Source organism: Passer montanus, unplaced genomic scaffold (assembly GCF_014805655.1).
Source record: "Passer montanus isolate IOZ18808 unplaced genomic scaffold, ASM1480565v1 scaffold26, whole genome shotgun sequence".
Lineage (NCBI taxonomy): Eukaryota > Metazoa > Chordata > Aves > Passeriformes > Passeridae > Passer > Passer montanus.
The window spans coordinates 5721854-5734181 of record NW_024367261.1 but is presented as its reverse complement, the minus strand read 5'-3'; the positions used below and the strand labels follow the sequence as shown (position 1 = coordinate 5734181).

At 41.1% G+C, this 12328-nt stretch overlaps 1 protein-coding gene across 1 annotated transcript in view; it reads right to left on the bottom strand.

The window, feature by feature from the left end:
- Positions 1-12019, bottom strand: part of RNF182 (ring finger protein 182) — a 28992-nt gene extending 16973 nt beyond the window's left edge. Inside the window, exon 1 of the mRNA XM_039712088.1 lies at positions 11883-12019. The gene's annotated coding sequence lies outside the window, so the exon portion shown is untranslated. The remainder of the gene's footprint in view (positions 1-11882) is intronic.
- Positions 12020-12328: the final 309 nt, after the last annotated feature.

Here is a 12328-nt window from a genome sequence, read left to right as displayed (position 1 = left end):
ATGGGATAAAACCAAGTTTAATACACAAGGTGAATTTGTGGGGGATTTCAAGGAAGCAGAATTATGCACTTCAGGAAGATGGCCAAAAAAAGGCACAAAGTGGCTGGGGGGAAGGGAAGCAATGGAAGTGTCAAGTCAGCTAGGGAAGTGTAGGTTACAAGGTATACAAGCGACAGGAATCAAATTTAAAAAGTTTTAAGGGACAGACAGAGGTGGGAGGTAAGAAAATGTGTGCTATACAAGAATAGATGATACGAAAATTTCGTAGTAATCTCTATATGAAAAGAAATATAGTAATGAAATATACCTTCTGCTGCCCACCACACTGATGAGAATGAATGGTGATAAATAGTAATAGACTGATAGAACACAAAAGTATTTGGGATCAAATTGTAGCACTCATCTTGGTATTGAAAATACCAGTAAAATAGCTACAGTGAAATAGCAAGGTTCAGGAGAAAGCTGTTTTATTTAGTTGTACATTTACTCCTTGAGTGTCAGACCACCACCATGAGAACAGGATCACTGCATTTACAGAGAATTCTGCTAAGGGCAAAGGCTGGTGGGGTTCACAACGGATCCTTCAGTGTTTTTAAAGAAACTGTATTTGTCAGACGAGTAGCAAACCAAAAGCACAACTCCTGGCCCAGACTAGAGCTGACAGATGTGCCTGATTTTGAGTAACAAGCCTTCATTCTGTATGTCCAACAACATTGCAGCAGAGCTGAATGAGAGAGATTACTTGTGGCTCCAGCCTCACACAATCAGCTTAGCGCCATAAAGAATGCGACAAGATGAGGTCTGCAAATTGGACAGTTCAGTCTGGGCACTGTATTTTTTTTAAAGTGGATACATAATCCTCATTGTTTGTGATTGATCCTGTCTCAGCCAACAACTGAGGTGGCATTTCAATCCCAAGTCCCTGAAGTTCAGAGGTTTACAGCCTTCTGATTAGAAAGATACACTGAATGAAATTTTTTCTAGTGCAAGATTATTTAAAACTAATTTTATGCTCAGAAATGCCTTTGTACCTAGGTCACTTAAAACCATTTTTAAAAAACAAAACATGGGTAGTTCAAACAAATGAAGATAAAAGTGTAAGATTTAAGAAATGACCATAAACTTATATTATACTAATCTTATGACCTGTGCAGTGAAGTTCATGGAACATAACATACTACTGCTTTCAAGTGGCAGAATTACAGAACAATTTACATTGGAAGGGACCTCTGGAAATCATGTGGTTTAAACCTCACATCCTGAAAAATCGAGAAGACAATATTGTGGTAGTGTGTACCAAGAACTTAGAAGAGCTCAGTGTGAGATCTTACAGAATGGGAGGATGCTGATCACACTCCAATCCATGCTCTCAGAAAGCACCCAGACACAGGTAACCAAAAGTCTCCTCAGCATTGATAATGGAGATACGATCCTTGCAATGACATGGTGAACAGGACATGCCTCATCCTCCTTTCTTTTTAGGCTGGCAAACACGTGCAGCTGCTGGATGTGCATTTCAGTTGTCTTAGACAACAGCAAACAATCTATTCTTCCCACCCACTTCTGTGAGTCATGGGCTTTACTCACTGACCGTCTCCTGGAGTGGGTGTCCTTGGAAGGTCAGGAAGATGTGCGCTGCTATCTGGATGACCTCATCTGGGTGCCACTCTCAGGGTTCTTCTCTGCATGGTCACTTTGGTGCTTCTACACCCATTAAATCCCGTTCTCACCAAGGTGCCCACTACAATTCTCAGCAAAAGTAGAGACAGGTCTGAAGGACCTTGCCCATTTCAGCATTGTGAACTCTCCTGGTGCTGGAGGGTTCACAAAGCCCCAGGCAGTGAGACTTAGTGAGGAATGTAGTTTTATTTCAACCACCCATGAACTGCACTATCAAATAAAGATAAAATATGTATATATATGTATATATATATATTTATATGTATATATTTTAACAAGAACTTTCACATTTCCAGGCATTTTTCTTTATAACATATTATGTCTTTGATTATTCTGATTTTCAAAAGCAGGTCTAACACACAGTGCATTACCCAGCAAGTGTTACGAAGGAGGGAGTGTGTTGTTTTACACACTATGCTTCCATACTTATAAATCCATTACTATATATTCAGGAAAATGCATAGATAAAAGATGAAATTGCACTTTTCACATTGAAAATTAGCACTAGTATCTCTTCATAAAAGAAACCACATCAGACAGAACATTGTTGCTAGTGACTGTTGTTCAACTGGAATAAACCACTTCATTTCTGAAAGTGCAAAAAAAAAAGAGTGGAGGTCCAAAGCCAGATTGGATGGGGCTTTGAACAACCTAGTCTAGTGAACAATGTCCCTGACCTTGGCAGGAGGGTTGGAACTAGATGATCTCTGAAATCCCCTCCAATCCAAACCATTCTATGATTCCGTGAAAAGTAGCTCAATATATTTCTTTAAATATTAAATTAATAATTAATACTTTAATCTACATATATACAATATGCAATACATTGCACATATACAAGATGTATGTGTACAATAATGTTTAGCTGCATAATTTTATGTGATATTTGAAGAAGGTAATTCAGTCATAGCTGTCCTCTACTCGAAAAGAGTGACACACACATACAAACAGAGACATTCTCTGCCTTTAAGCCCACTTGAATACAAGATGTCTCTATTGAAAAGTTGATTCAAGACTGAAGAAAAGAAAGATTTAACAGACTTATCAGGGAGTTACTTAAATAAAAGAGAAGCTTCATTTAAACAGTTTAAAGCTGGGGCACAATGGCATTATCACAATGCTGAGTATTAATTATTATGTTTGCTCTTTCCGGCCCGTCACAATGATGAACTATAATGATAGCACAATGTGAGATATTCACCATTTAGCTAATGCACACAGTCTAGGCAGGGGATCAAATATGTTTCTATACTGTCTATTCCTTAACAATAACCCTTTTTGATTCCAGTGTGACTGAAAGAAACCCAAAAATTGGTGTGACCTGTGCATATCTTCCTTGTCATATCCCAGATCCTAAAAGCCAGCTGCAGGAACACAACAACTTAACTTCAGTCTTTCCAGTGCAGCTGGCACTCTGGAGAGGCAGAGCAGAGATCTAGGACGTTCCCTTTCTCTCAGACTCGCAGCAGACAGAAAAATCAGAGAAAAAAAAATAAACCAAGTTTCATGGACATCTGGAGCTGTATGCAGGATGTGAGCTTTGTCAGGTGTCCTTCCTAGAACCAGTGGGTTGAGCAGAACAGACCCCCAATATTTACCCATTTCCTATCAACACAACTTCCTGTGGTTTCCCCATTATCACTTTGCTCATCAGTGAATGTATGATGCTTGCTGTTCGCTGCCTAGCACACTGCATTTCTTTTTGCAAATGGGTGAATAACCATTCACATAACTGACTAGAGTCTTTCTTTTGCTAGAGATATGCAACTGGATTTGTGTGAGGCAGCTGCTCAGTATTTGTGTGCCAGTCTGAGTAGTCCAGTATGTCATGGTGGACAGATGACGTCAGTTCTGGAGCTGGCAGCACAGGAACTGGGCCACTGCTTAGTGCTATGAATGCTGATGAAATTGCCTTCCTAAGATTTGTTTCTTCTCTCAGAACAATATGATCTTGCAATATATGGGTTCAGTTTGATTTTTTTTATCTACAAGCCTTTCAGGCTTTGCCCATTGTCTGAGAGCTCTGCACGCCTTCAGTGTATTCTCTAGAAAATTTGATACAAGCATTGCAGTGTGTCTGGTAGTGCAAAATTAGGTATTTTAACAGGCACACTGCCAGAGCAGAAATTTCTTCTCATACACATGCCAGTGCAGAAATCCCATTTGTTATTATTTCTTCCTGAAAGACTCCTATGGTCCATCTTCCCCACCATAAAAAAGCACCAGCCAAAACAAACAAAAACCCCCGCAAAACACATCAAACCACTCCAATCCATTGTAACTCAAAACTGATGCCAAATGCTATTATCTCCTTCTTTGGAATTTTCTGACATACCCTACTTGTTGCACTGTCATCTTTTTAGGCACTATATTTTGCACAGCAAAATCTGTGGTACTGTGTCGTGTTCACGAAAGTTGTTGTCAATATTTTAACAGCAAATAGTGAACCTAATCCATCAGCTATGTGCATTGCTATAACACACACATGCACATTTGAATTTTAAATTTTATGAATATACAAACATAAAAGCAAGTGTTCATTGAAGTCGATCAGTATCAACCCTCTGAACATTCCCAGACAAAAACAACTCTTCAAACATGATCAAAGGAGCTCTGGGCCAGCAGTAATGGAGTGATATGAGCCTTACTTTCCAGCCACGTTCTGACCATTTTATATTTTTTATTTCCCAGTATTTACTATTTCTCATAGCTTTATTTCATGCGTCTTTTTGCTCTCTATCTGTATTTTGGTTGACATAGCTAGTGCATGAGCAGCAAAATAAAACACACAGGATAACTCTTTGAAACTAAAAAACCTCTTTAAAAAGAGATTGTAACTCTTTAAAAAAAGAGAGATCTTTAACTTTTTAAAAAAAATCTCTGTTTCAATGAGGCTGGCTTTTTTGCACACTGACAGACAAGACTGTAAGTGAAATAAAAGAGGGAAAAAGCTAAACACAAAGATATAACACTGCTAATGAAAGAAGTGCAGAGTGATACAGTAAAAAGGGGGAGGCATCAAATATGCAGCAGAATTGTTTATTACAAGTTACTATTTTACAGTCAGTGGATAGATAATCCTGGTTTGGACACCTGCATAGAATTATGTCCACAGCTGCACTTTACTGATCATACTGTGTGAAATTGTTTCTCTTCCTTGAGCAAAAGGTAAACCAAAGGTTACAGGGATGAACGTGTTTGTAAAGTAATCTGCATCACTGAATGTAGAAAATTTCCACACCTGTATCCATGATGTAAATTTATACCCTTGATCTGTCTGGCATATATAAATATACATGTCCATATATATGCATAATTTAAAACACTCTAGCTGTCTTGAGATTGTACCATATATAAATGCGTGTGCACGCACCTGTGTGTGTTCTAGAACTAGAGAAAAGCTGTTACCTTCTCAAGATACCTACAGAATTTCACATACACACACATGCACTATACGAGCTATCTGTATAAATGACAAACAGTGAGTGAAGCATCCTGTTAATGTTATTAAAACTGAAAATTAATTATAAGACTAGTACCACTGACATTTCTCTTCATGAATAATTTTACTTTACTGAAACAGAAAATAGGTAGGCCATTTTAATTTTTAAAAAGGCATAAAGTTCAGAAGCCTGTTCAATCTATTCATAGCCATATCCGAATATCAAAATTGCACTTAAAAGAGCCACCCCAGAAAGTTTCTTTCTATGTGCTTTTTTTTGTTGCCATTCCTCCCTTCTCTCAGTCCCAAAGTCAATGAGAATTCATATTTTAATAAATCTGTGTCAATATGCATTACTGAAGCCTTACATTTACTGTGATGAACACACAGAACTGTCCTAACAGTTTAAAAACCATACTTCAACATGAAGCAGATGTGTTGGCCATGTTACAATACAATTCATTAAAAGAATCTTCTTAAATGCTGCCATTAGCACAGCACACTACTTTGGCACAAGCTGTCTTGGGAGGTATACCAGGAGAAGGAAGGGAGATTCCACTGCACTCTGTGATGCTTCTCCATTCCAGGCTTATAAAATGCTTTCAATTTGCCTGTCATGTGGCATAGTTGGGCGAAGCAATCATGTAAGAAAGTTTCATTAATCCTTAAGAAACAAATGACACAAAATCTACCGGAAACTTAGTTCACTTGGGATTTTTGTGGGATTTATCAATACGCAATATTATTACTTCACCTTTATATCACCTGCACACAGTTTGTTTTCAGTTCTGACTTGCTCTTTCCAAGTATTGTAAGAGCTGTTTCTCGATTTCCCCATGGGAAAAAAACCAAAACAACATCCTTCAGATCTCTACCAGAGCACATGTACAATCTCTGTATGCTTCAGTTCCACTGATAGTAGATGTATACTTAAGTGTGATCCTACAGTCTTAAGAGGATACTTTAGTTTCTAGGATATGATTTTGCTAAATACAACAATTAAAACAGAAGTGTGGTGCTTCAGAAAGCATTTTGGTGAGCTTCCAGGGACTTACCTGCCAGCTGCCAAGCTGGCTTAGAGCTCTAGGCTCAATCTATTCACCCATCCATCACCAAAGGGTCTGAATGACTGATAACAAAAACAGATGATTCATCGTTGGTATGCTTTCTGTTCTCTCTTTGTCCTATGGAAGACATGGCATTTTAAGATTAAGGTGGATATTTCAAGCTAAGAAAAACTTACAATATAAAGAGGGCAGTTTTTATATTACTGGATAGATACTTGTTCCTAATTTTTAGAAATCAGAGAGGGCCAGAAATTAAATTTTTCATTGTTAGCTGATCTTTAAATGAGCAGGTATCCATGCCTATCATCTTGAGTGTAAATATTGTCAGAAGATGCTCTCCCTTTTTGGACTTTTTCGATAGATCTGACTAGTAAGATAACATTTCATTTCCATTTACTTAACAAGTGTTATTCAAGGTGTTGACCTTGAATTTAATAGCACAAACATTGGGGACTTATCTCAGAGGCCTATTAGAAGGAAAAGACAACTTTAGGTCTGCCATGGTGATGGCAGAGAAGAAAGGAGAAACACATTAAAATCTTGAAAAGCACAGAGAGCACTTCCACCTAACAACTTCGCTCAAGTGATACAAATAAAATGAGGAATGAACACAGAAAAAGCTCTTCTATTTAACACTTAAGTACTTGCTAGCTGCATTGTTTTAGTGCGTCAGATTACTGTAGAAAAAGGTTTGGCTATTCAGGTAAGCTGGATAGCTAATTCACACTGTGAATACAGAATAATAGATTGGAACAGTTTTGGTTGGAATGTATCTTTAAAGGTCTAGTCCAACCCCCCTGTAATGAGCAGAGACATAGAGAAGTCACAGAGACAAATGATCTGAGTGTGAGATCTCTGCAACATGAATTTAGCAACATGGGAGGGAAACGCAGCTGAGATACCATTACCTTTTGGGCTGTGGTGAGAGTCAAACTAAGGTATTTTGCACAGTCACAATGTTCACAATCTTTATAGGATTATGAACAGTTTGGACAGTTTCTCACAGGAACAGTGAGACAATCACAAAAAAAAATATTCAGGAGCTGAATAAATCTCCTTCAAGGGAAAGCTTAAAAGAGCTCAATCTGTTTAGTTTGTCAGAGAATGAGAGGCAACTTGATTACAGGAATAAGCATCAGCTACAAAAGTGCTCTTTGATTCAGTGGACACAGTAAAATGTCTGTAATATACTGGAAGCAAATCCAAGTACTAGAGCATTACAAAACATCAGCATTCCACAGAATATATATATTACAATACAGTTTTAGTCATACAATAACTCATAGTTTTCTTCCACAGGAAGCTTCACTGAGTTTGCAGTATGGTCTGCAGTTATTTAGCAAATTTTTTGGTTTATTCTCATTGTATAATTTGTGGCCCTGCAATTCACTCATTGTACCATTTGAACCTAGCACCAAACACAGCACTGTTTATTTTTTTAACTTTCATTTAGCTGTCACTTTAACAGCATAGAAGTGTAATTCAGTGAACTGAAAGATACAGGAAGATAAAAGCCCTCATTACACACACATTATACAACAATCCACCTGGTGATTCAAACACTACTCAAAATTTCTGCTTAAGATACTTACAAAATTCTAGCTAAATAAACGAAATACTTTCAATTTTGGTAGAAGCACTGGTAAGCCTTTTAAACCTTTTTTTAAGAGTTACTTGCTTAAAGAGTGGAAAGCCAGTATCAGCTTGAGTTTTGATCATGTTGGATTTTAAGAGAGAATACTGTGGAAATACTCCAGGTCTCCCCATCATGTATAGAGAGGCAAATGGTATCTGCAGGTTCTTGGTAAACACATGCAGTGTAGCTCCTCAGCAGTCAAGCCATACTTTCACATAAAGCTATTCCACAGCAGAACCTTCAAGGTCAGATGCTTTTTCAAGCAGAGTCTGATCAGGTCACTGCTTGTGAGTCACCAAGGGGGGAATATTTTCTTTCTGTTCACAGGAGAACATCTCCTGCCTGAGTACAGACTGGCTATCCATCTGAAATGGGAGTTTTCTTTCTTTGCCATGCACTGCCTGCCAAGATCAGTTCCCCTGCTTGGAACAGCACCTGCCCTGAGACTATTATGGAAAGGTTTGGGTTTCCTGACCAACTCCTTCTGCTGTGGATATTGCCAACATAGCCTTGAAGGCTTACAAAAGGGGGCCTAAGGGAAGCCTGAGCTGGGCCATCCACTGGGAGGAACTGATACACACAGTCTAGCACCAGATTTTCCTGTCCCAGTCCAAGTCATGTCCCAACCTGACTCCTCATACCAGTCCCAGGTAACTCTCCCACCATGCCCGTTGTCTGCAGGGCTAAGTCTGCATCATGGGCTGCACATCAGCCCCCCTCTTCTCCCCCACTACAGCCCCATACACCGTCAGGTTTCCTTACAGTCATTCTCAAAACCAGACTGTCACACTGCTTTCTTTTCTACAAGGGCACCTTTCTGCAAATTACATGGGTAAGTTGACGTAGAAATGCTGAGAGGTAAGACAGTCTGTTCCTTTTTCTTTCTCCAATTTCTGAACTACCACCAGTGGTATAAATGTTACTTTCAAAATGCAATATATATGTACAAAACACTTGTGAACCCGAGTCTTTCAGAGAACTACAGCTTTGTAACACTGGCTAAATTTCTTGGAAATAGCAAGAGAGATCAGACAGAACCTAAATGGCTTTGAAGTCTCTGCTCAATGCTTTAGAGATGCTGGAACATCTCATCTTTTCATGCTATCTGGATTAAACTTAAAGTGCTGCTGAGTTATTTCAACTTCTACTGAAGTGTCCACTCATTGGAAAAGATAAAATGGGAAAAGGAAAGGTGCATTGAATTATGGCATTTATTATGCCTAAAATGCTGTGCTGCATCATCTCTGCAGGAAAAAACACTCTGAATGAAACACACAGGATTTGGTTTTAAAAAGTGTAGAGCTGTAGTAGGTTGAAAGCTGTACATCTTGTACTTCTTGATTTGCCTTTGCAAATGAATTTTAAACCTAAGGTATATTTTGAAGAAGCCTGAGCTCTTTGCAGCTTATCACAGCACTTTCACACTTGCAGATATTTTGTTTTTACTAGAAAGTCACAATTACCTTATCTTACAGTGTGATACATAAGGTACACATCTGGTCATACTATATTACTGTCAGAACAGTAGTTTATATTGGACAGGCACTGCTTCAGCACACAATTTGTGCAAAGGTCACAGGAGAATTTCCTGAGCTTTGCTCTCCAAGGATCCCTGGTACTCCTTAGCAACCTTGCTGGGAGGACTGAAATCACAACCTCCAGGCAGCAGGTGGTAAGTGTCCCTGTATACTTGAAAGAGCTGCTGGCTACCATAAGCACATGTACATCTCCAGAAAAAATATTTAACACCAAGTCATCAAACTAGGATATAGATAAAAATATTAAGACTGAACACAGCAAGAGGAATAGAGGCAAGCAGACTCCTGCAGTGGCCTTATTTCAAGGCACAGAGTGCACAGCTTTAGATGATGCTCTTCAAGAAAATTTGACAACAGGCTTCCTATAAACCTAGTCTGGACCGAGGAGCACCAGAAAGGTGTGAAATGGCAGCCTGAGGGACTGTAATCTAATTGCTAGAACTGTTGACCACTAGAAGCCCTTATGCATGTCAGGCTATATTATGGGGTGTATTACCTCTACTGAACTACTGCATTCTTTCCTGGCACTGCTACATTTTTTCCGCAGATAAACTTTGTCTAGTGGAGTTTGCAATTGTTCCACAAGGAACAAATTTGGGACTGAAATGTCACAAGGCAGCAAAACCATAAATATTTTGCTTTTCCCTTTCACTTTTAAGGCAAGATAGTGAGTTCTGATGCTTCTCATTCTCTGCCATGCAGTTATGGGGGTAGAAGTGTCCAGGCCCTTATTATGCACAGCTGACCTTTTATTTCCTGCAAGTGCATTCAATTTCAGGTAGTCCACAGTGTGGTCTTGAAATGCTATTTTCTATCATGCTAAACTAATCTGAGGTCTACATTTTTACACATTTTATGAACTCAAGAGTTTGCTTTCCAGTGTTGCATGAAAAACAGAGGTCAATCAGAAGGTCATTCATATAAGTCAGCAAACAACTGTTGTGACACTTGAAAGAAGAGAAGGACAACCACTTATAAACACTGGGCAAACCACTGCAATCAACATATCTAAGATATTCCACTTTTTTTTTTTTTTTTTTTTGTGACTGCTGTTTCTAAAAAAAGCCCCTACAATTCCAGTCCACATATTATGCTAATACTGATTTAAATGTTATATTGAGGAAAGTTTAAACTTGATCAACACTCATTTAAAACTTAATTTTATTTATACATCTCCTGCAAGAGAAGCCTGTCTCCATTTTCTTTTCTACTTGTAGTCAAGATTGCTGATGAGCTGTATTTTGTCTTTCCACTGTTTTCACATAATTTACTTAATGGTACAGGTAGCTTCACTTTTCACTCAGCATTTCATTTATATACTTCTCAAACTTCTTCCAGTCAATGCTTAGCCTTTGAGGTTTGATACCCTGATATACATGATGTATAGTGTTTTGAATCTCAAATAATCTGATATTTAGATTACATATTACTTAAAATGTCAGTTCTTGTCCACCTACTCAATAACTATGTCCTCAGTCACAGTGTCCTCATCCCATGTACTATTTCCCTTTTTCCCCTTGTTCACAGCCAGGAAGATTCCCATCTTGAACGTGCTGCTGGCTGCATACATGTCACAGCACAATTTTGCTTTGGCCCAGGATCTCGTTTGTTTCCTAAATCACTCAGCAATGAACAACGACTGCTCCCTAGGACCCCATCATGCGGGGTCAGCCTTCTCTCATCATCGGGAAGTTCCTTTGAATTTTAAACTTCTACAGAAACCCGTGTCTCTTCACGCAGAGCCACTACACTCGGATGTTATTGATTACAGCCACCACAAGCATTGCTCAGGCTAATGACCTGCTAATGACCTTCCCATCCACTCTGACATTCGTATCTCAGGAGGTGAAGACGGCTTATTCTTGTCTAACCTTGGCTGCCCGAGACAAGCAAACGTTTATCACCTCTACCATCTTAGCCTTCTGACTGGGAAAGCTACAGACTCGTTTTACCTAAAACCCTCCCGTACACTCACTCCTAAAAACAAGCAGTAACTGTCTTGTTTACTCTACAACACCAACCCTCTACATGTTTTGGTTTTTTTAAACACAGTAGCGCAATTCAAGGCTATTACCCTATTCATCATTACTTCATAAAGCTGAAGAAACGAAACTCTGTAACCCCCAAATTTCCAGGGAGTCATATTTTTTATAACAACAACAACAACAGCAGCGCAATTATTGGTATTACTCTGAGGGGGTACCCGTGCGGGCGAGGAGCAGCGCTGTCCCCGGCGGAGAGGGCGAGCCGAGCGCACCGGGAGCCGCCCGAGCCGGCGGGCGGGGGCAGCCCCGTCCCGGTGCCCGCGGCCGCGCCGGGCGCCCGTCGGGAAGCGGCACCTGCGGCAGCCCTCCCGCAGCCCTCCCGCTGTCCCTCGGCTGCACGGAAGGACGGACGGGCGGGCGGACGGACGGACGTCGTCCCCTTTCCCCGCGGCCGCCGCCGGACCCGCGGGGAGCCCCTGCCCCTCCCGCAGCCGCGCCCGCCGGGGGCGGGCCGGGCGTCCCCTGGCTCCGTACCTGTCGGGGTGTCCTCGGCAGAGGCAGCCGCTGCCCCCCGCAGCCCCGGCGCGGCGGCGGGCGGCCGGCTTTGTTACTACTCGGAAGAGCCGCGGCTCAGCGAGCGCCGTCGCTATAGAAACTGGCTGCGCCTCGGAGAGACACCGGCGAGTGGCGGGAGGGAGGCGGGAGCCGGGCGGAGGTGTGGGGTGAGGAGCGAGCCGTTCATTCAGGAATATCCTGGCCTTTTCCTCCTCCTCCGCCTGCAGCCGGCCCCCGGCACCGCCCAGCCCGGCCGGAGGTTGGGAGATCGCCTCGCCGCCCTCACCTCGGCTGCATCCTCGGACTAGGATGCGGTCTCTCGGCTCAGAGCATCCCCGTCCCAGCCCTGCCGCCTCCTCAGGGAGACTTGTCCCCAGAACACACGCAGAGGTGCGCTCGCACTCCGAGAAGGGATCCTAGGGCAG